This window comes from Hypanus sabinus, chromosome 1 (assembly GCF_030144855.1).
Source record: "Hypanus sabinus isolate sHypSab1 chromosome 1, sHypSab1.hap1, whole genome shotgun sequence".
NCBI classification, from domain to species: domain Eukaryota; kingdom Metazoa; phylum Chordata; class Chondrichthyes; order Myliobatiformes; family Dasyatidae; genus Hypanus; species Hypanus sabinus.
This window is the reverse complement of record NC_082706.1, coordinates 43,596,196-43,621,482: the sequence shown is the minus strand read 5'-3', so window position 1 is coordinate 43,621,482 and position 25,287 is coordinate 43,596,196. Positions and strand designations below refer to the sequence as shown.

Genomic DNA, 25,287 nt, shown 5'->3' with positions numbered 1-25,287 from the left:
ACTGCCTGAGTCGGTGGTGGAGGCAGATGCACTAGTGAAATTTAAGAGACTACTAGACAGGTATATGGAGGAATTTAAGGTGGGAGGGTTATATGGGAGGCAGGGTTTAAGGGTTGGCACAACATTGTGGGCCGAAGGGTCTGTACTGTGCTGTACTATTCTATGTTTGTTAACATCCAGTCCAAAAAGCAACCCTTCCCTTGGGATGCGTGGGTTGTCTCATCGACTGGATGGTTAGGGACCATATTGATGTTCAGGTCGACCTTATTCAGATGTATAACATGGTTGGGTGGGGGGACCAGACAAGGTGGGAGAATTGGGAACAAGGGGACAGAGCTACAAAATGCGGGTGCCACGGTAGCGTAGTGAACTTGGAGCGTTTCGGAGTTCAATTCCCGTGCCCCTCTATAAGGAGTCTCAGTAGTTCCCCCCTCCCACCCCGTGGAATGCATGGGTTTTCTCCCACAGTCCAAGGGTGTACGGGGTAGGTTAACTGTTCATTGTAAATCATCTCTCGATGAGGTTAAGGTTAATCGCGATTCTGGGGTTACTGGGGCGGCGCGGCTACAAGGGCAGAAGTGCCAACTCCGCGTTGTATCGCTAAATAAATACAAATAAAGTAAGGGGCAGCCATTTTAAATTGAGGTGGAGAAATTCCTTCTCTCTCGGAGTGAAACTCAGAGGGTGGTGGGGGCCAGATGATCAGAGGTGGAGAGTGATTAAAGTTGTGAAGGATTGAAGAACTGAAGAAGATGAAGAACTGCCACAGAGGAGGAGTTGGCATAGTCCGGACACAATCGTGTTGATTGGAGGGACATGCTAAAAGTAGTCTTCCCCTGCTCCTATGTTCTTCTGTTTTGATGCGGGGGTGGGGTACACAGAGAATTTCAAAGATTCATCCCCCTCCCATTCCACTTTCATGGGGGATGGTGAGGTGTGGCGGGTGGACTGTGAGCTGGAAGAACTCGGTGGCCCATTCAGCATCTACTAGGGGAATGGACAGTCGACGTTTCGGGTCGCGATCCATCATCGAGCAACTGGTCATTTCGGCACAGCTCGCTGGGTTGCGGATTTGGGCGAACTTACGACCTCGAACTAGGCTATGATCCGTCGTTGGTCCTTCATTTAGCAGAAAGCGTGCGTGGGCGTAGACAGATCTGTGTGAATTTGTAGTATTTCTGATCTATTTTTTTTATCGTAACCCCCCTCCCCCCGTTAACTTGTTGTATATATTTCGGATTGGTGTTGTAGTGACAAAACAATCGAGTTGATGTTGTCGGGGAGCGGAGATGGAGGTGGGTGGTGCTGACCCGCCACCCCAAGCGTAGATTAAATGACTCCGGCTGGGAGAGTGGATGAGGCTCTCGACTTGATTCCCTCGCACTGGGCTCGCTACCGTAACCAGCGGCCGGCTGGAAGCGTGTTCAGTTTGCAAGGGATTCCCGTGGACCTGCCTGTGCTGAGGGACGGAGGTTGGGGAGGAGGAGGCTGTGGGGTGCGTCCTGCTACTAAATTTACCGCCTGCTCCTGACTATAAATGGAGGTGGATCGGGCGGATCCGCCCATCCCGGGACCAAGGGGAAGAGGGTGGAGGGGAGGGGAGGAATGAAACCTCTTACACCCCCCCCAACTCCCTCCACCTCCCACCTCGCGGGAGCCGCACAAATACGACCGCTTGCATTGCTGCCGTTGCGGAAGGCGAAGGGGCAGGGGCTGGGGCTGCTTTAGTGCCTCCCCCTCGCGCAAAACTCAGCTCTTGGGGTGCAGTCTCCCTCGGCGCTGCAGATTCAGTGTTTCTCTATATCCATGCAGGGTGTGGATTTTTTTCACCCACCCACTCCCTCCCTCCCTCCTCTTCTCCATCCGCCCAGCCAGCTGCTGATGTCTATTTGCATCTCCTCCTCCGATGAGTGGATTGCACCAACCCACCCCTCCCCTTCCCCCTCCTCGCTCTCCCGGCCAGAGGGGGAGAGAGAGAGAGAGAGAGAGAGAGAGTGAGACACACACGCGCACACACACTCTCTCTCTCTCTCACACACAACCGCTGAATGAACGCACCCACTCGCCCAGGAGCGGCTTCTCCAACGCCGAGGCGATGTGTCAGCCGGTCACGGAGCAGGCAGACGGCAACAGGAGCAGGGGCCGCAGACACCACGGAGCTGTGAGCTGGGCAAACTTTGCGCCCGCCTCATCCTAAACCTGTGAAGGGCTCTTTTTATTGTCTCTTTTGCTTTATATCCTCTGAAACCGCGTCTTGAAGGAGATCAACTTTTACCTGCGCCTTGGGCGCTTTGAAGGAAAACCGACCTCTTGGGTCCCGCGGACTGGAGACGATTGCCAAACTAACTGGGAATTAAAAGAACACAAAAGAAACGTCTCCACATCTGTCTCTTTTTCTGTGTGCCGGGAAGTGATTCACACCAGGGCCTGCCTCTAAGTGCAGTTGCAAGAATCATTCGTGTTCCGTCCACCCCGCCGGCTGTGTGTGTCTAAAGGGGGAAAACACCGCTGTGTCAAAATATTTCGCCCGGTCCTTGTGCCAAAGGAGTCATCAAGCGGGGAGCAAGACTTGTGTGCGTCTTCAGTTCAAGTTGGGGGGCGTCTTTCATCCCGAAGGAAAGGGAAGTTCTTCCTCCTTTTCGACAGTCAGCAGAAGGCGGCGAGCTGGCACCTGTCACGTGAATGTGGCGTCTGTGGGATGTATTTATAAACTAAAGGAAAGGCATTTAAACACGTGCAGTGTGTCCAATTAAAACAAAAAAAAATATTTATACATACACACACCCAGTACCAATCGATAGGCGGGTCTGAACACGAAGCAGCAGCCTGCTTGGTTGTTGATACTGTCTTCTCTTTCATTTCAGTTTTAGAAGCAGAAACCCCTCTTTATTGTGTGTGAGTGAGGGATCTACTGTGTATATAAATAGTCAACTTGTCCCCTCACTAACTCTGCTTCCTGTGACCTGGAACAAGAGGACTCAGCTACAGAAACCTGAAGCTTCCAAAGTGGATCTTTTTAACTTGGCTTTTTCCCTATGTGAGAGAAGCGGCTGGGTGGGGAAGCAAAGGATCTGTACAGTTTTACTCCAGCTACTTTTCAGGAACCACCTGAGGGATACCTGTTTGTGCCATCTGATTGTTAACTTGCCATATCCCTGTTCTCTAATCTGACATCAGTGGAGCATCTTCTGAGAACCAACGCCTCAGTCACTGGCCGTTGTAGTGTGTCAAGGGGCGCAGGTCAACTCTGGGTTATTCTGGGCTTTGCATTGTTGAACCTCTCGATTTTCCCCCCCCTCTCCTTGTTGCTGCGAGGTGCCCTCAGGATCCTAGGCTGGGTAGAGTGGGGGAACATTATTCCACAGGAACCCTTTTTGCTCCATCTTTCTTGAGCTTGGCGTACTCCTGGCAGGAGCCCGCCACAGGAACCCGCTCCAATGGTGATCACCTCAACCAGCGAGGTCGAACAATCCCCCTCCAGCATGCTGGCTGCCCTCCGCTCGGAATGGATTAAACAGGATCCGATCTGTTGCCTGCCTGCCACCTCTCAATGCAGCAAGAAGCCAACACGAAGTTAGTATGATTGGGGCTGGTGGTTGGGTGGCGGGAGGTAAGGTGGGGGTGAAACATCTTGCATTTGAGGTGATTGTTCACACTTCATGAGTCTGCAACTTTTCAAACCCCATCTGTGTCGTAAGAGACTGTCATGCATTGTAACATTGGTGGGGCAACTTTGGTAAAATATTGAAGGAGGGGTGAAATTGAAATGCTGCATAGAAGTATAGAGGTAATTTTTCTTTCCCATCCCCTCATAGTTTATTGGTGCTGGTTTGGTTAACTTTCTAAGAGGAATAGTAATTGCATTATTGTACTGCTCTCGTTTCTCTCAGGGCACCCAAAATGTTTTTCAGCACTTAATAATGTAAGAAATGTGCCTACAGCAAGCTCCCACACACTGGCACCTTTGGAAATGAGATTAACGTTCTCTAATTTCTGTCCAAGGCAATATTCAAAAATAAAAATGCAGAGGAGGTCAAATGATAATTTGTTAAATATTGACCCTGGGACTCCAGGAAGGTCATTGCTGACTTCCTCAAAAGAGCTTATTCGATTAGTTTGGCACTACTTAAGACCATTTCTGCCCCCCTCCTCCACCATCACCAGCATGCAAGAGTGAAAAGCAGAAAGTTCTGTGTGAGAGCTTCCTGGGAATATCAGCCTATTTTCTTATGCTTCAGTTCCTGGTAAAGAATTTGAACTTAGACTCCTGACTCATGGGTGAGGGTGACTCAGATCTCAGCTCTGACACAAATGTGTTTGCTTATTACAGGTATATCTGTCCTGAATTTAGATTTGGAGATGAAATTGTTATTGAGTGTTCCCTCTTTGATTTGATTCCCCTTACCAGTATGAGCTGTGTCCGTTCGAGAAATGGATGGCCACAGATGTGTTTAGAAATATAAAAGATTATTTTTATACATGGTTTCAAATTTTTAGAGTGCTTTGAAGAGGAGTTGCAGGTGATTGCTAGTTGTAACTTGGGAGTTTACATTGGCATTTTGAGATTACAGGGGCATTTGGACTCTTAGAGTTTTACATTGGGATTGGCAAAGGCTCTTCCTGCAACAATCTGCCTGGCGTATCATTGTTTGATGATCTGAAATGTTATGATGCTGAACTGGCAGGAGTTCTTCTAGGGAAGAGAAAGCCAGCTAATACCCCGACAGAGGTTTTCAGGATCATTGGAAAGGTCCTGTAGGGTAGATGTGTGAGCAGTTCTGATTGCCCAGCCACAGGAAGATGTCATTAAGCTGGAGCAGGAGAAAGATTCACAAACATGTTACCAGGACTGGAGGGCTCAAGTTAAAAGGAAAGATTAGATAAGACTGTGGCTTTTTTTCCCTGAAGTTTGAGGAATGACCTTAAGGAGTTTATAAACATCATGGGGGTGTAGATAGCGTGGATGGTCACAGTCTTTTCCCCAGGGTAGGGGAATCTAAAACTAAAAAAGGAAGAATATATAGGGGAAAGTTTTTCCATTGGAGGGTGGTGGTTATGTAGAATGAGTTGTCAGAGGAGGTCGTAGAAACCTCTGAAATTATAGTGTATTGAAAACATTGATACAGTACATGGATAGGAAAGGTTCAAAGCGATATTGGCGAAATGCGACCTAGATAAGCATTTTGGTTGGCACAGGGCCTGTTCCTGCATGACTCTTGATATTGACAATTGATAGAGAGAGAGAAGTTTACCAATAGAGTAGCAACTCGGGAGAATCTAGTTTATTCAGAGAGCTGTGAAAATGGGAGTTTTCTCCCAGAGTAAACCAGTTTAAGAAATTACTCGATGAGCGCATAAGCCAGAAGGGGATAGCGGGGTAGGGTGCTTGAGTGAAAGGAGGCTTGTGTGGAATATATGACGGATTGGGATAAGGCAACTATGTGGCCTGTTTCTGATTGTAAATGTCTGAATAGTGAGATGCATGACTCATGAGGTCAGGTTTAAGTGTTATAAATCCCAGTAGCCTTTCATTGTGTCACAGTGGGTGGTGGTTGAAGCTGTATATGTGGACAGTGTTGTTTCCTTCTCTCCTGAAATAGCTGCTTCTCGCTGTCCAGGGTGGATGTCAGTTTCATTCAGCAGCTCTCTCCAATTCACTAGATGGGTAATTATGGGCAGTACCATCTAGTGGTGAACGTTGAAAGGGTCTGTGTATGTGTATGTATGTGTGTGTGTGTGTGTATACACACACACACACACACACCTTGCACATGGAACCTTTTCCCAGTGAAGCTCTGTGCTTGTGAGTGCATACACTGATATACATTGTGTTGCTGGACTAGGGACCCTGGCCGGCTCTCACCCTCCCCATTCTGGCTTCTGTCACTGAGACAAATCCGGCTTGACCGAGATCAGTGAATCCTGCACCTGTCAGGGTTTGGAACCTGAAACCCGCAGCCTTCCCCATCTGCACGGCCCTGTATAAATGCAGGGGCGGAGACTTCCTTCACTGTGTTGTGAGCCAACCTCACCAGAGTGATTGATTACAAGTTAATCACCATCAGTTGTTCTTCAAATGAGGTCTGATAACAGTTTGAAAGTCCATTTCTGCTGGAGCAAATAAAGAGGAACTGTCTCCCAGTGCAAGAAAGAGCACAGATTTAAAACAATCAGTGCACAAGATAGGGGACCAGGGAAGCATAACTGAAATCTTTCTAGAACATAAAACAGTACAGAACAAGAAAAGGCTCTTCGGCCCACGATGACTATGCCAAACATAGGGCAAATTAAACCAAATCCCCTCTTCGTGCATGTGACTCACCTCCCTCCATTCCCTGTACATTCGAAACAGCCTCTCAGATGCAAGTGGTATACCTGCTTCCACCACCATCCCTGGCAGCGCATTCCAGCCACACAGTAAAAAAACTTTCCAGCCGCAGTTCCTTTAAAATTTCCCCGTAACTTAAACACACGTCCCCTAGTTGAGATTTCTAACCTGAGAAAAGATTACTCTATTTGTGCTTCTCATAATTTTATAGAGTTCTCTCAGCTCTCCCCTTGGCCTCTGATGCTCCAGGATAAACAACCGATATCTGTTTCCATCACTTCCCCTAGCAGCCTATTCCAGGCACCCATGTAAAAATTAAACTTATCTTGCACATCTTTCTTCGACTTTTTTCCATTTCACCTTAAATGTGTCCTCTCATACTTGATTCTGATTGTCTACCCTACCTTTTATGGGGAGGGGACTCCTTTGGACTTTCCTCTCACTTTAAGTTCATATCCTCTAAGACTAGATATTTCAACCCTGGTACTTCTATCAGGTCTCCACTCATTCTCCAGTGCTCTATATCCCTCTCCTTATAGCCCATAACCTCTAATCCAGGCAGCACCCAGATGAGTGTTTTCTACACCCTCTCCAAACTCTCTACATCCTTCTTGTAACTAGGCTACCAGAATGACATACAATACTCCCAAGTGTGGCCTGACCAGAGTTTCATACAGCTGCAAATACTGCCTTCCTCTTCTTGAGCAGATGTGTGGCCCATGGAGTAACTGGGAGAGAAGGGTGACATTCTTACAAGAGACTGGGTGAGAGGGGGTGTGTTCTCAGTGACTGGATTTGTAGTAAATGTCACTTGTCTCCTGAAGACCAAGGTAGAAGTAGTGTAGGTGATAAAACTGATGTGATCTGCATGGGTGCAGAGAGCACCAGTACAGTTGTCAATGTAGAAAAGGGTGTAACACACTGAAGAACTCAGCAGGTCAGGCAACATCTGTGGAGAGTAACGAACAGTTGACAAAAGAGCACAGAATATTTCAAGTGTGGCCTGACCAAAAGTTTTATACAGCTGCACCGTGACTTCCTTACCCAGTGCCCCATCTAATGAAGGCAAGCATGCCAAACACCTTCAATGCAGCAAGTTCCTGAAAAGGTGATTGCCATAATTACAACATCTACAAGGGAAAAAGTTTGCTGGACAGTGGTGTGGTCAAAGATGGGAAGTGGGAAATTAATCGGACAGTTGCGCACATTGTGATTGACCTTGTGATCCTCTGTGCTATATCATTCGATCTTTTCAGCACAATTTGTCAGCTGACAAGTTTGCCACGCGGAAGTGCAAACTTCCTTCAAACCAAAGGTGTAGCCATGGGCACCCCGCATGGGCCCCAGTTATGCCTGCCTTTTAGTTGGCTTTGTGGAACAGTCCATGTTCCAAGTCTATACGGGTAGCCGTCCCCCTCTTTTTCTTCGCTACATCGACGACTGCATTGGCGCTGCCTCCTGCATGCATGCTGAGCTCTTTGACTTCATTAACTTTGCCTCCAACTTTCACCCTGCCCTCAAATTTACCTGGTCCATTTCCAACACCTCCCTCCCCTTTCTTGACCTTTCTGTCTCCATCCCTGGAGACAGCTTATCTACTGATATCTACTATAAGCCTACGGACTCTCACAGCTACCTGGACTATTCCTCTTCCCACCCTGTCTCTTGCTAAAATGCCATCCCCTTCTCTCAATTCCTCCATCTTCGCCGCATCTGCTCTCAGGATGAGGCTTTTCATTCCAGGACGAAGGAGATGTCTTCCTTTTTTAAGCAAGGGGGCTTCCCTTCTTCCACCATCAACTCTGCTCTCAAATGCATCTCTCTGATTTCCCGCACATCTGCCCTCACCCCATCTGCCCGCCACCCCACTCAGGATAGGCTTCCCCTTGTCCTCACCTACCACCCCACCAGCCTCCAGGTCCAACATATATTTCTCCGTAACTTCTGCCACCTCCAACGGGATCCCACTACCAAGCATATCTTTCCCTCCTCCTCTTTCTGCTTTCCGCAGGGATCGCTCCCTACGCGACTTCCGTGTCCACTTGTCTCTCTCCCCCCCCCCCCCCATCCCTTCCCACCAATCTCCCTCCTGGCACTTATCCTTGTAAGCAGAACAAGTGCTACATCTGCCTTTACACTTCCTCCCTCACCACCATTCAGGGCCCCAGACAGTCCTTCCAGGTGAGGCTACACTTCACCTGTGAGTTGGCTGGTGTGGTATACTGCGTCCGGTGCTCCTGGTGTGGCCTTTTATATATTGGTGAGACCTGATGCAGACTGGGAGACCGTTTCGCTGAACACCTACGCTCTGTCTGTCAGAGAAAGCAGGATCTCCCAGTGACCACACATTTTAATTCCACGTCCCATTCCCATTCTGATATGTCTGTCCATGGCCTCCTCCACTGTCAAAATAAATCCAATCTCAGGTTAAAGGAACCAACACCTTATATACTGTCTGGGTAGCCTCCAACCTGATGGCATGAACATTGACTTCTCTAACTTCCGTTAATGCCCATCCTCCCCTTCTTACGCCATCCCTGACATATTTAGTTGTTTGTTTTTTTTGTTCTCTCTCTCTCTGCCCATCACTCCACCTGTTCTCCATTTCCCTCTGGTGCTCCCCCCCCCCACCTTCTCCCGAAGCCTCCCGTCCCATGATCCTTTCCCTTCTCCAGCTCTGTATCACTTTTGCCAATGTCCTTTCCAGCTCTTAGCTTCATCCCACCCCCTCCGGTCTTCTATCATTTTGCATTTCCCCCTCCCCCTCATACTTTAAATCTCTTAATATCTTTCCTTTCAGTTGGTCCTGACGAAGGGTCTCAGCCCAAAACGTCGACAGTGCTTCTCCCAATGGATGCTGCCTGGCCTGCTGTGTTCCACCAGCATTTTGTGTGCATAAAATACTTCCCTGGATCCTATTTCATCATCTGCATGCTAGCTGACAACAACATCCCTAGATGACATGCACTCAGTTTCCACTTTATTTTCAAGTCTTCTCCTTTCTGATAACCCCTATACCAAATAAAGTGGCTACTGAGTGTATGCATGGTCGTCTGCTGCCTTAGCCCATCCTCTTCTGCACACCACTGTTGTAACGTGTGGCTATTTGAGTTACTGCTGCCTTCCTGTCACTTAGACCAGTCTGACCTATCTCCTCCAATTTCCCTCATTAACAAGGCCTTTTCACCCACAGAGCTGCCGCTCACTGATTTTTTTCCCCGCACCATTCTCTGTAAACTCTGGAGACTTGTGTGTGAAAATCCCAGGAGATCAGGAATTTCTGAGATACTCAAACCGTCCTGTCTGGCACCAACAATAAGTAACTTAAATCACATTTTTTCCCCTTATGATGTTTGGTGAACAATAACTGAACCTCTTGACCATATCTGCGTGTTTTTCTATATTAAGCTACTGCCACATGATTAGCTGATTAGCCATTTGCATTACCAAGCAGGTGTATCTAATAAAGTGGCCACTGAGTGCATTTGTTCCATCAAGTTTATGCCCGATTTGTGGACAATCAATGTAGTTTCCCCACCCTGCGCCAGGAGTCGATTTTAATAGTCCAGTAACATAATAGCATTTTGTTGGGATGTAGGAGGAAAACGGAGTATTTGGGGGAAGCTCATGTAGCCACAGACAAGAAAGTACCTCCCAAGGTTGAATCCATGGTAGAGAGTGGTGGGTGTCTGGAATGTGCTGCTAGGGTTGGTGATAAACACAGATATGATAGAAGCTTTATTTTTATTTTATATTTATTGACGGAGCATAGAACAGGCCCTTCGATCCATAAGGCCCAGCAACCCCTGGCAACCCCATTTTAACTCTAGCCTAATCACGGGACAATTTACAATGACCAATTAGTGTACTCGATACATCTTTGAACTGTTGGAGGAAACCAGAGCACCTGGAGAAAACTTACGCATTCTACAGGGAGAACATACAGAGGCTGCTTACAGAGGATATCAGGATTCAACTCTGAATTCTGCTTCAGGCTGTACTAGTGTTGCTCTAACTTCCGCACTACTGTGGCATTCCCGACAGTGTTTAACAGGCACTTGGATAGACTCATGAATGTGTAGAGAATGGAGAAATATGGGCACTGTGTAGGTAGGAAGAACTAGTTTCGTGGGCTAGTACATTAATTACCAGTTTAATTAGTGTGGCACAATACAGTAGGCCACAAAGCCTGTTTGTGTGCTGCACTGTTCTATGTTCTATGTTGAACTCAAGTATGTTGCTAGAGCAAGCAGTTTAAGGCAGTAGTGAGTTAGATCTTCATTGCAGAATGTTTTAAGTTTAGGAGGAAGGATGCTTGCCTTGCTACAGTGTCCTTTGTGAGGAGTACACCCTAGAGTACTCCATACAGTTTTGACTTTAACTAGAAGATTAAAACATTTAAAAGGCACTTATGTGAGTACATGGATAGGAAAGGTTTAGAAGGATGCAGGCCAAACACCAGCAATGCACAATGGAGTGGTGGGGCTCAGCAGGTCAGATAGCATTTGTGGAGGGAAATTAACAGAAGGCATTTCAGGTCGGGATCCTTCATTAAGACTTCATTCTCATTAGGAGAAGAGATAGCCGGTATAAAATGGCGAGGGATAGGTCTGGAAGAAATCAAGATGAGGTGAGTGATAGGCAGGTGAGGGAATGATGCATGAATCTGGGAGTTACGTCATGGGGAGTGTTATGGAACACGGGCGGAGGAGTGCAAGTGCATAGTTCACTGAAAGCGGTGTCAGGTAGACAGGCTGGTTAAGAAGCTGGCTGGCCTGCAGGCTTTTGTTATTCATGGCATTCAGTACAGTTGGGAAGTTATATTGCAGTTGTACATGACATTAGTGAAGCTACGGTGTACAGTTTTGGTCACTCTGTTGCAGGAAAGATAACTAGAAAGAATAAAACTAGAAAGAGTGCAGAAAAGATTTACCAAGATTTTGCCTGAACTTGGGATGCCTGAGTTACAAGAAGTTGTGTAGACTAGGAATTTATTCTCAGGAATATAGGAAATTGAGGGGTGACCTGATAGAGCTACCCAAGTTCATGGAGACATAGACAGGATTGAGACCATGTCATCTTTTCCCCTAGGAGGGGTGGTAAAAACCAGAGGGCATCAGTTCAAGATAAGAGAGATTTAAAAGGGATTTTGGGCAGAAACTTTTTCATGCAGAGGGTGCTCTGTATTTGGAAAATGTGGTTGATATGGACACATTTAGCAACATTTTAAAGCCATAAGATAGAAGTTTAGAATGCTATGGATCAAACTAAGGCAGGAGGGACAAACTCGCTGTGTAACATCTCAGAGGACCGTGTCACCTCACTGTGCATCATAGAGTTTCATAACATGAAAAGAGGCCTTTTGGCCCAACTTGACTGTTGCCAACCAAGTTTCCTACCTGAGCGAGTCCCATTTGTCAGCATTTGGCTCATGTCTCTCTAAACCTTTATGATCTCTGATCTTATAAAGGTGTGTCAAATTACAAGGGGTATAGATAAAATGAATGGTCTCAGTCTCTTTTCCCACAGTAGCGGAGTCTAAAACTAGAGCTTTATGCTGAGAGGGAGAGGTTTAAAAGGGAACTGAGGGGCAACATTTTCACACGGACAGTCATTGATATATATAGAGTGGGCTATAGGAAGTGTTGGAGACGGGCATAATTACAAGATTTAATACAAAATTGGACGTGGTTGTATAAATGGATAGAAAATGCTTAGAGCAGGGGTTCCCAGTGCGGGGTCCATGGACCCCTTGCTTGTTTTATGGCATGAAAAAGGTTGGGAACCCCTAATTTAGAGGGATATGGGCCAAACAAAAGGGACTGGCTCAGGGGAGCAACTTGTTTGGCATGGATGAGTCAGGCTGAAGGCCCTGTTTCTGTGTTGTCTGACTCTATGACGTTTTTCTGGATGTCCTTGGTTCCTCTGTCATCAGGTGACAGGGCCGTTTGCCATCCACACCTGATAGTGTGAAATTACATCTGTCCAATACTAGGAAATCCCATCCATCTCTTTCAAAATAAAACACACAAAAACATTGACACAGATAGTTTCAGATAGGTGGTGGTGTTGTGGTGGGGGCGGGGGGTGGTGCTTGAACTAATATAGGACACTTGCATCAGAGTACTTGTTTGGGAACAAAGTCTCTGGGTTACAAACACAAGAGATTCTGCAGATAGATGCTGGAAGCCTTGAGAAATGCTGGAGGAACTCAGCAAGTCAGCCGGCATCTATAGAGGAGTGAAGGGAAAAGGGGCAGAACCCAGAATAAGGTGGAGGTGGAAAGGAACAAGCTGGCAGATATTAGGTGAGGGGGAAGGCAGGCGAGCTGGGGGGGGGGGGTGGAATGTAGTAGGAAGCTGGGAATGATAGCTGGAAGAGGTAAAGGGTTTCAAAGGAAGGAAACTCGTGGGAGAGAACAGTGGGCCAGGGAAGGTGGAAGGGCTCCAGAGGGAAGCTTTGGGCAGTTGAGGAGAAGAGAAGGGGTGAGACTGTAACCAGAATGTGGAATGGAGAAAGCGAAATGGGGAGAAGTTACTCAAAGGTAAAGAATCGATGCACTGTCATCGTTAGAGGCTACCCTGATGAAATATGAGGTGTTGCTCCTCTTACCTGAGTTTGGCATCATTGTGGCTGTAGAGGTGGCCATGGACCACCATGACAGAATGGGAATGGGAAGTCAAATTAAAATGAGTGAACGCCAGGAATCCTGCCTTTTGCAACGGACAGAGTGAACAGGGCTATACTCTTAGTCTTTGAAGATTAAGGGGTGATTACATTGATGTTTTTGTCAGCTGGGGAGATAGTATTGTAGTGGAATCTTGATTAAAGTACCCAGCCTGAAACATTGAGTGGTTGTTTCCCTCCGTAGATGCAGCGACTTGCTGAGTTCCTCCGGCATTTTGTCTGCGTTGCTCCAGATTTCCAGCATCAGCAGAATCTCTTGTATCTTTGTAGCTAGATTCTGCATTAGATTTATTAGGTATCTCCTGCAACATACTAAGGGTGTGTTTGTGGTCCTTCTACTTCAAGGTTCAGTGTGCTGTGTGTTCAGAGATGTTCTTCTGCCTGCCACTGTTGAGACGTGTGGTTATTTGAGTTACGGTCACCTTCTTGTCAGCTTGAGCCAGTCTGGCCATTCTTCTGACCTCTTTTATTGACAGGGCATTTTTGCCCACAGAACTGCTAATCACTGGATTTTTTTTCACACCATTCTCTGTAAACTCTAGAGACTGTTGTGCATGAAAATCCCAGGAGGTCAGCAGTCCCTGAGATACCCAAACCACTCTGTCTGGCACTAGCAATCATTCCACGTTCAAAGTCACTTGGATCATATTTCTTCTGCATTCTGATATTTGGTCTGAACAACTGAACCTTTTGACCATGTCTGCATTCTTTTATGTATTGAGTTGCTGCCACATGATTGGCTGAATATATATTTGCATTAACGGGCAGGTGTACGGATGCACCTAATAAAGTGGGAAACTCAAACCAGGGGACAGGGTGTGAAAATTGGAGTCATTCCTTTTGGAAGTGAGGTAAAGAGACCACAAGAAGTAAGAGCAAGAGTTTGCTCATTCTCTCATTGTACCACAGTTGACCTGACTTTTTTCCAGTCCACTTTCTAGCCATTTCCCGATGGCCCTCCATTCCCTTATTCATTAGAAATTGATCTGTTGCAGCTTACACAAGGATTTTGTGGCACAGATGCATAGCCTCCTGAAAGTTCTTTGAAATTTTTTCTCATTTCTGTCTTAAGCAGGCATCCCCTTCTTCTGAGACTGTACCTTCTGGTTCAAGACCCTGACAAAAGAAACATCATCCTCTCAACAGTTACCCTGTCTTGCTGCCACAAATCCTCTATGTTTCAGTAAGATGTCCCCTCATTTTCCAATGAGTAGAGCAACATGGGACTTCAAAAGGTGTAGCAGAGGAATGAACATTTTTGGCCCACAGTGCTTGCTGAACACAATGCTGAATTAGACTAATTCTCTTCTACCTGTACGTGGTCCATATCCTTCCATTCCATGTAGATTCATATAGCAGCCTCTTAAGCATTGCTATCCTATGTACTTTCCACCTGTTCCAGGCAGCTACCATTCCCTGTCAACCATTTGGTTCTTTGGAATTGGTTTATTATTGTCACATCTACCAAGATACAGTTAAAAGAATATCTTGTATACTGTTCATACTGATCAAGTAATTACATTAATTACATACTGCATTGAAATAGAGCAAGGTAAACAATAATAATTACAATGCAGAATTAAGTGTAACATCTACAAAGAAAGTGCAGGGAAATGATAAAGTATAAGATCATAGTGAAATAGAATGCAAAGTCAGAAGTCCTTCTTATCGTACAAAAGGTCCCTTTAAAAGTCTGATAACAGAGGGAAAGAAGCTGTCCTTGAGCCAGGTGTACATTAAGGCTTTTGTATTTTCTGTCTGATGGCAGAATGAAAAGAGGGGGTATCTGGAATGGATGATTATGCTGGCTGTGAGAGAAGTGTAGTCCTCCTCTGATCTGCTGAACTGTGTCTGCAACTCTGTGCAGTTTCTTGCAGTCACATGCAGAGCAGTCGCCGTACCAAGCTGTGATACATTCAGATAGAATACTTTCTATGGTGTGTCAAATTTGGGCTTGCCAAACTTCTTTAGTCTTCTGAGGAAGTAGAAACGTTGGTGAGCTTTCTTGCCCATGACATCACCGACTTAACCCTAATAATTTAAAGTATGACAACACTACGACCACCATGGTGACCATGCACTAAGTGTTACAATAGTGTTCTTTCTTTTAAAAATTGTGTATAACTTATGATTTTCTTGTGAATGCTGCTATATGATGCAGCTGCAAGTCTTTCAATATACCTGTGCATATATGTGCTTGAGTAGATGACAATAAATTTGACTCTAAGTTAGAGTAGACTGTAAACTGTTCAACATTCCCTTGTAGGGCATTTCCTCCATACCAGGGATCATCCCAGTGAATCTTCACTGAAGCAACTCCCATAAAATTGGAATTGGTATATTACGTGTACCAAGATACAGTTCAAGATGCACTTTCACCATCGTGCCATTCTATATATAAGTATATTAAGATGCAGCACAGATCAACAAATAAAGAGCAAGAGCCACAGTGACAGATTGAGAGAAGTGTAAGAGGCCTTTTTGAGAGTCTGGTAATGGTGGGATCAAAATTGTATTTGTGCTTGGTGTTTTGTTCTTTCAGGCTTTTGTATCTTCTTTCTAACAGGAGAGGGTAGGAGAGAGAATCTCCAGGGTGGTGGGGTCTTCGATTATGTTGGCTCCTTTACTGAGAAGTGCAAAGAGTCCATGGAGAAGAGGCTAGTTTCCTTGATGTGCTCTGCTATATCCACGACTCTGCAGTTTTGTGGTCTTGGAGAAGCAGTTACTGTACCAAGCTGTGACTCATTGGATAAGTTGCTTTCTGTGGTGCATCTGGAAATAAAATAAATAGGGGACCAATTTTGTTCACAATAATCTAGATATGGTTTCACTCATGCACTAAACAATTGTTGTTAAGAATTTCCTACTATTATACCCTACCTTGAAATAAGACCCAGCATTCTATTAGTCAATCCTATTAGTTGCTACTAGTGTTTAGTGCCCAGGGAATCCTCTGGTCTCCCAGTGATTCAACTTTCTGCAGCCTTTTCCTTTTTAATTAATGTTCTGTTCCTTCATCCTACATTTCTCTACCCTTCTGAATAGAAATAATGGGTTTGTTAATTTTCAGTCTAAGATTGAACAGAGTTTTTCCTTGTTAACCCGAAGTATTAAGCGATGTATTGAACCCAATTACATTGCAGCCATAGTCTCTGCAGAGACTGGAAGGGGTTTGATGGACAGAGTGCTTCCTTCTCCTTTTGCCTGGCTTCTTTCAGAAGCTTCTCCTCTCTGCTAGACTGATGTGGTTGGCAACTCTGCCATCAATTTGAATAATCTATGAACAGTGCAGTTCCTGGATAGAGAAAGTTGGGAGGCAGATTTATCTTCAGTCCAAAATAACTTATGAGGGATCTCAATGGGTCAGGCAGCATCTGTGGTGAGGGAGTGTGGATGGACAATTGGTGTTTTGGGTTGAGACTGTTTATCTGGACTGGAAAAGTAAGAAGGGAGGTGAGAATAGAAAGGGTGGAGTGATTGGTGGTGAATTGATTTACTATTTTCACATGTACTGAAGTACCGTGGAAACCTTTATTCTACAATGTTATTGTTTTCCATGTACACTAATGATCTGTATGGATAGTATGCCAAAATGAAGTGTTACAGATAAAGAGCAGTGCAGGAAGACGATAAGGTGCAACGTCACGATGAGATAGATTGTGAGGTGTAGAATCCATCTTATTGTACTAGGGCACCATTCAGTAGTCTTGCGATCGCAGGGTAGAAGGTGTCTTTGGGCCTGGTGGTACATGCTTTCAGGGTTTTGTATCTTCTGCCCCATGGGAGAGGGGAAAAGACAGAAGGCCCAGGGTGGGTGAAGTCTTTGGTTATGTTGGCTGTTTTACTGAGGCAGTGAGAAGAGTATGGAGGGTGGAATCTGACAGAAAGGTGGAGCATGGAACCAAATAATGGGGGTGGGGTGGGCAAATTCCACCCTCCATACTCTTCTCACTGCCTCAGAACCATGGGGAAAGGAGGTGTGAGACTCAACTTTTCTTCAAAGGCTGACTCAGATCTTTAAAGGAAAGGAAGCTGTTTTTTATTTTGAATGGCAGTTGTTCAGATAATAGAGTGCTGTCTGACAGCCCCGCGGACCTGTGTTTAATCCTGACATCCATGTGGAGTTTCCACTTCCTTCCCATGGTCACTCAGACTTCAGGTGCTCCAGATTCCTCCCACATTCCAAAGACATGCGGGTTGCTAGCTAAGGGAGCTGTAGTAATATTGATGCTGGAGTACAGGTACATGTACTATGTAGAAACCATGGTAAAAACCATGTAGAAGGTTGGGAAGAACATTACTCTGGATTAAGGTGCATTATACTCACACACAACAAATAAAAGTAATATTACCACAAATAAATTATAACAAATAATAAAATAATACTCTGGAGTGAGTGCAGGAAAGATTCATGAGGATGTTACCAGGACTGGAGAGCATTAGTTATGAGGTGAGGCTGGCTAGTCTGAGACACTTTACCCTGAAGCAAAGGAGACTTAGGGGTGACCTTATAGAGGTTTATAAAACCATGAGGGGTGTAGATAAGGTCAAAACCTTTATCCCAGGGTTCATTTGTTATGTGCCATGTTGTATGACCTGGGTGATCATGGTCTTTCCATGACCATGATTGTTCTTGGCAAATTTTCGTACAGAAGTGGCTTACCATTGCATCTTCTAGGCAGTGACTTTACAAGATGGGTGACCCCAGCCATTATCAATACTCATTAGAGATTGCCTGTCTGGTCGCATAACCAGACTTGTGATGTGCACCAGCTGCTCGTATGATCATCCACATCCTGCTTCTATGGCTTCACATGACCCTAACCAGGGGGCTACACAGGTGCTACCCCTTGCCCAAGGGAAACCTGCAGGTTAGCGGAGGGAAGGTGTGCTTTGCACTTCCTTTGGTAGAGACAGGTTGTATTTCCACCCTGCCACTCAATTATCCCTAGGTAGGAGAGTCTACATCTAGAGGGCACAGTTTTAAAGTGAGAGGGGAAAGATTTAAAGGTGACCTGAGAGAAAGGTTTTTCACATTGAGGGTATATGGAACAAACTCTCCGAGGAAGAGGTTGAGGCAGGTACAATTAAAGCATTTAAAAGGCTGTTGTACAGGTACATAATAGGAAAGGTTAAAGGATTTGGGCCAGATATAGGCGAATAGGACTAGCTCAGGTAACTTAATCAGCACAGATTAGTTGGACTGAAGTGTTTGTCTCTGTCCAGTATATCTCTATTTTAAACTCTGAAGCCTTTTGCTCTTTTCTCCTTCCCTTCCCCTTGTCATGCATCCTGGTCATCTATTCAGCATGTATCTTTGGAACAGGAACAGCTTTAAACATCAGCAGGAGACAGTTGTGAAAATATGCTGCAATTGTCCCCAGTTGTTAACCTTTTAAAAAGTTATTTTTTCCTAAACGATGAGAGAATATAGTGCTGCAGAGAGATCTAGGTGTACTAGTGCAGGATATGCAAAAACTGTTCTGCAGGTACAGCCTGTGAACTTGAAAGCTATTGATGTCTATTATGCAGGGAACATTAACTAGGGTCATAGAGTAATACAGCACATTTACAGGCTCTTCAACCCAACCAGTCCATGCTGACCACAGTGCCCATCCATATAACAGTTACAGCACGGAAACAGGCCATCTCGGTCCTTCTAGTCCGTGCCGAATGCTTACTCTCACCTAGTCCCACTGACCGGCACTCAGCCCATAACCCTCCATTCCTTTCCTGTCCACATACCTATCCAATTTTGCTTTAAATGACAATAGCGAACCTGCCTCTACCACTTCTACTGGAAACTCGTTCCACACAGCTACCACTCTCTGAGTAAAGAAATTCCCACTCATGTTACCCTTAACTTTTGCTCCCTAACTCTTAACTCATATCCTCTTGTTTGAATCTCCCCTACGCTCAATGGAAAAAGCCTATCCACGTCAACCCTATCTATTCCCCTCATAATTTTAAATACCTCTATCGAGTCGCCCCTCAACCTTCTACGCTCCAAAGAATAAAGACCTAACTTGTTCAATCTTTCCTTGTAACTTAGGTGCTGAAACCCAGGTAACATTCTAGTAAATCTTCTCTGTACTTTCTCTATTTTGTTGACATCTTTCCTATAATTTGGTGACCATAACCGTACACAATACTCCAAATTTGGCCTTACCAATGCCTGTAAAAATTTTAATATTACATCCCAACTCCTATACTCAATGCTCTGATTTATAAAGGCCAACATACCAAAAGCTTTCTTCACCACCCTATCCACATGAGATTCCACCTTCAGGGAACTATGCACCATTATTCCTAGATCGCTCTGTTCTACTGCATTCTTCAGTGCCCTACCATTCACCATGTATGTCCTATTTGGATTATTCCTACCAAAATGTAGCACCTCACACACCTCCAGTAAGACCTACTTTCCTGTGTTCAGTTCATATTTCTCTAAGCTCCTATATGTACCTATCCAAGTGCTTCTTAAATAATATTCTTGTACCCCCTCTACCATTTCCTCTCATAGCACATTCATCACTGTCTGCATGAAAATCTGGCTCCTCACGACCCTTTTACATCTTGTCCCTCTCATCCTAAACCCCCATGCCAACTAGTTTTGGACTCCCCTAACCTTATGATTTTTAACATTTCTATGAGGTTGCCCCTCATTTTCCTGTGTTCTAAGGAATAAAGGTATAAATGCAATCAGACAATGAACAGACTCTCTTCCCCCATGAACAAAAAGGAACCCAGGTCAAATGGGCATTTAATTCAATGAAGGGCCTTGACCTGAAATGTCAATAATACATCTCTCTCCACTGACATTCCCTGACCTGCTGAGTTCCACTAGGAGCGTTTTTATTCATTCTGGATTCAAGCATCTGGAGTCTCTTGCATCTCTTAACTACATAATTAAAACTAATGACAACTGAAACTATTGGACATTGCAGAAGCTACTTGGTTGACGTAGTTTGTGGGATTGGTGGGGGGGAGGGGTTAGAATTTGTCCTTTTGTTCCCTAGTTGGCTTTACATGTTCCTCCAGAGCTCTAGGTTTATAGATAGACCTTAATTGTATTTTGATACTACTTGGCTTAAAAACCAGTATTATAATTGCAAATGAAAATAATTGAAATTGGTTTATTATTACCATATTTACTGTGATATATTGATAAAGCTTGTCTTGCAAACTGTTTCTACAGATCAGATCATCACAAAGTGCATTGATATAATCCAGGTAAAACAGTAATAGAATGTAAAAGTGTGAAGCATGTAAACAATGAGGTGCAAGGTCATAATGTGGTAGACTGTGAGGTCAAGAGTCCAACTTATTTTACCAGGGAATTATTTATTAATAGCCTTAACAATGGGGTAGAAGCCATCCTTGAGCCTGAGGTATGTGCTTTCAGTATGTTATATCTTCTGCCCAATGGGTGAGGGGATAAGAGAGATTGTCAAGGGTGGGTGGGGTCTGTAATTATGCTAGCTGCTTTACTGAGGCAGTGAGAAGTATAGATAGAGTTCATGGAGAGCAGACTCATTTCTGTGACGGGCTGAACTGTGTCCACAACTCTACAGTTTCTTGTGGTCAGTTGCCACAGCAAGCTGATAAAAAAACGGTAAGAGTCAATGGGAAAACGCCAAATTTCTTTAGTCTGCTGACAAAATTAGAGAGGCTAGTGAGCTTTCTGTGCTGTGATGTCTATGTAGTGGACCAGGATTGGCTATTGGTGATGTTCATCTAAAAGTCTATGAATGTTCACGTTAAGCATTGGTGAAATGCCAGAACTGGCTTTCGCTTGCTTACCCAGGAGGGTTATCCTACCTGTGTTCAGCCCCTCAAGTTTGTTATCACAGTCAGGAGATGGTCATTTGTGCCACTTGAGACAACCTTGAAAGCTTCACATAGACAGGCAATAGAGTATATTGCCAAATGTATATGCATAGTGAGGTATAGTGCTATGAAAATGTTTCAGCAGCATCACCACCAGGTTCAGGAACAGCTACATCCCTTCAAACATCTGGTTCTTGAACCAAATGGCATAACCCTAATCAGGTCCTCAGTATAGCAACAGCAGGGCCACTTTGAATCATAGATTTATTATCACTGTCTTCTACTATGTGAAACTTGTCATTTTGGTTTGTTCTCATTGTGTTCTTTCTTGCATAATTTGCTATAATTGATGTTTTCCTTGTGCATGTTGTGACCCTGATGCTCTGTACCCAAGATGCTGCTGCAGGTAAGTTTTTAATTATACCTGTGCACACATGCAAATGATATTAAACTCAGTCTTGACTTTGACCACATGGGCTTTCTCCCACATCCCAAGGAGGTACGGGGTCGGCGGATTAATTGGTTGCTGTAGGCAAGTGATAGAATATGGGGAAGCTGATGAGAATGTGGGTAGAGCATGAAGAAATGAAATTAATGTTGGATGGGTGTAAGTGGGTGGTTGATGGTTGGCTCAGGCAACGGGCCTGCATCTCTGTCTCCTGACTTGGAAACCATGCAGACCTCTCTGCCTCATCATTGTTTAACATCAAAAAAATTGTCTCCTTTTAGCAGCACTGGTACTTTTAACCACCAGGATCCTCTTCCACAAGTTTTTCCCTCCCTCCTCTATAAAGCATCTTACCCTTGACACACTAGTGCTAGTGAGCTCACCATTTAAGCTGCCCATAGGTATAGGGCCTCACTTCCCACTCCCCTTCATTTTTCAATTCACTGAGAAGCATTAACAGCACCTTGACTGGAGTACAGCAGAAATGTTTCCTGGATATCACTCTTTCCTCCTCCTCATCCTCCTCCCTGTCGTGCACCTGTATTGAAGCGGCCAAATATCTTATATGCCTACAGAGGAATACTTCTTATCAAAACACAGAAGAGGGACTGGCAGGGTGGTTCAGAGGATGCCACCCCTTGGTAGGGGGATGGCCCTTCCTCAGTGGATGGAGAACTGTTTCTTCAATCAGATGGTTGCGAATCTTTGGAATTCTTCCCCTCAATGGATGTTCAGTTAATGGCAAAGTCAAGAGTTTATTGTTAGATGCACAAGCCCGTGTATGCTCAGGTGCAATGAAAAACTTACTTGAAGCAGCATCACAGGCACATGACATGTAAGCAATATTCACACAATAAACAAATTAAACATAAATTATACTCCAAACCCGAGGAAATCTGCAGATGCTGGAAATTCAAACAACAACACACACAAAATGCTGGTGGAACACAGCAGGCCAGGCAGCATCTATAGGGAGAAGCGCTGACGACGTTTCGGGCCGAAACCCTGACGAAGGGTCTCGGCCCGAAACGTCGACGGCGCTTCTCCCTATAGATGCGTTCCACCAGCATTTTGTATAAATTATACTCTCTGTTTTTAAAAGGAAGAAGACAATTAGAATAAAAATAAAGTCCATTTTAGAGCAAAGTGATCACAGTATTGCTAAGTTGTAGTGAGTAAGGTTGTGTCAGTTGTAGGGAAGTAACTGTTCCTGAACTTGGTGGTGTGGGACTTCAGGCATCTGTACCAATCAGACGAACACTGCATCATGTTAGCAGCATTCACAAGAAAAACATAAATTATACTCCATTTTTTTTTTACAGGAGAGCACAACTGAAACAAAAACTATTTGAATACAACCCAGGGGACTCTGCAGGTCCTGTATACTGGAGGAATGCAGCACGTTAGGCTATGGAGCGGAATAAACAGTTGAAGTTTTGGGCCTAGACCCTTCATCAGGACTGGAATGGAAGGAGACAGAAGCCTGAATAAAAAGGTGGTGGGAGGGAAGGAGTACAAGTTGGCAGGTGATAGGCGAGACCGGGGGAGGTGGGTGGGTGAAGAGGGGTGTGAATTAAGCTGGGTAGGTGGAAGAGGTTAAAGGCTGAAGAAGAAGAAACCTAATAGGAGAGGACAGTGGACATGGAAGGAAGGGAAAGAGGAAAGGTACCAGAGGGAAGTGATGGACAGGTTAGGAGAAGAGAAGGAAACCAGAATGAGGAATGACAAGAGAAAGGGGAGGGGGAGAAATTGATGTTCATGCCATCAAGTTGGTAATCAAAGTGGTCACGGTGTGCTAAAAACCTAACTAAACAATGAAAACACAATTTTTTTTCAAGAACACAATTAGAACAAAATAAAACAAATCCATTTTATTGCAAAGGGATTGATGGGTATTGTAGTACTGAAGCTGATATAGATATTGCTTGGGACAAGGTACTGTGAATGCTGGAATCTGGAGAAACTGACAACCTGTCAGAACTCAGCGAGTCGAACAGCCTCTTTCAAAAATTGAAAGATCTGGATAAAGTGGATGTTTTCAACAGAGGATGATTCTAAGATCAGAGGGTGCAGCCTCAGGATAGATGTTCCTTGAGATTAGAGATGAGGAGGAAGTTCTATATAGTCGGGAGGTTCGGCAAATCTGTGGGATTCATTGCTACAGGTGGCAGTGGAGATCAAGATATTGGGTGTATTTAAAGTGGAAGTTGATAGGTTCATTAGTAGTAGTGTTGAAGGTTCTGGGGAGAAGGCAGGAGATGGAGGTTGAGAGCAGTTTAAGATGGCTCTGGTGAAGCACAGCAAAAACTTGTTAGTAGCAAACAAAACTAAATTACTGTATTAGACCCCCTTTTTCTCAGATAAATTTCACTGTAGTCAATAGCCTGGAGCTTTCCTCTTGGAGCTAAGCTCTTGAACCATCTGTACAATCTGGCATTTTGTGGTGTGAGCTGATGTCTAGAAAGGTGCAGGATGGCTGCAGCTTGGTGGAAACAGGTGAAGTTGAAGTGGCGGGGCCAGGGTCTGCGAGCAGGGAATGTTTGGTAATTTCTGGGGAGCGGACTTGGAGGTGCTTTGATGCAGCAGGATCTAGGTGATGTGAGACAGAGTCAAGGCTGTGGGGTCCAGGCCCAGATCCGTGCAAGGAGCGACCTGAGGTTTGCCATATTGCTGGGCCAGATTTGTAAAAATCAGGGTTTTGGGGCATGAGGTGAGGGATGGGCCGGTGTTCAGCTTGCTACTCCACAAGGTTTACTAATCTCTATGCAGAACTCAGGCTGTGGCCCACAACTAACGGGCTCCTGGATCAGCTGCAGTGACTGGCTTTGTGGCTATGGACCTGCTTTTGTAAACTTCAGATATTTTTTCTGCACAGTTTGTGTTTGACAGTCTATTTTTTAAAATAGGTTCTGTTGGGTTTCTTTGTTTTGCGGTTAACTATAAGGTTGCGTATAGTATATTTACATACTTTGATAATAAATATACTTTGAACTTGGAAATCAACCTTATTGGAGCGGTGGAGCAGACTTAATCGGCTGAATTGCCTAATTCTGTTCCTATGTTTTATGGTCTGTGTTCTTAAAACCTGAGTGCACAAATTAAATCTCAAGTACACACATTAGGCACTAATGAGTGAGATAAAGAAAATCAAACAGGATTCATTCAGGGACCATGCAGTCTGCTGGTAATACTATACAACAGTACCAATGAGATGAACCTTGTGTTATATGGTGTCAGAATAACAACCCAGCCTTTAACATCAACAGACATATGATTTGCTTGTCAGCTTAAGGAAACAGATGGGTGAACACACCCTGTCGTTGTCAGCTGAGCTGCTGGAGAGATGGTCAACCTCTTCAAGTTGTTCGGCACCCAAATCGCCAGCAGTCTTCCTGATGCGGTGATCAAGAAGACATGTCACCGGATGCACTTTCTTGGTTGTCTTTGAAGATTTTGCTTGTTCAAGAGGTTTTTCTGAAATTTCTACAGATGCAACATAGAGAAGATTCTGACACAGTCAAAGTTTGAAATCATGCTTGAGTTTGCTGTCAGATGCACAATTTCCTTTATGTCCAGGTTGCAGCATCTTCACGGGCACAAAGATTCAGATACAAAATTCAGAAGAAAAATTAGCACAATTTTAACAAGAAAGAACACAATTAGAACAAAAATCACTTATAGCACAAAGTGGTCACAGTGTTGCTATACTGAGGTAATGATTAGGGTTATCAGGTTAGTTCAAGAACCGGATGGTTGAAGGGAAGTAGCTGTTGCAGAACAAGTTGTGTCGCAGCCTGATGTGGCAACTGCTCTGTTGTTGACTGACAACCTGCATAGACTGGTAAGACTGCCTAGTCCATCCTGGAACATCACTTTCTTCCATCACTCCCATCTTCAGGAAGGCCAACAGTATAGTCAAGGATGCCTGCCATCCGGTCACTCCTTTTTCCTTCTTCTTCCTCTGAGAAAATACAGGAGCTCAAAACTCGACATC

General features: G+C 44.8%; 1 pseudogene; it reads left to right on the top strand.

Annotated features, from left to right (window-relative positions):
* Window positions 1-1,977: 1,977 nt before the first annotated feature.
* Window positions 1,978-25,287, top strand: part of LOC132393356 (dual specificity tyrosine-phosphorylation-regulated kinase 1B-like) — a 59,564-nt pseudogene continuing 36,254 nt past the window's right edge.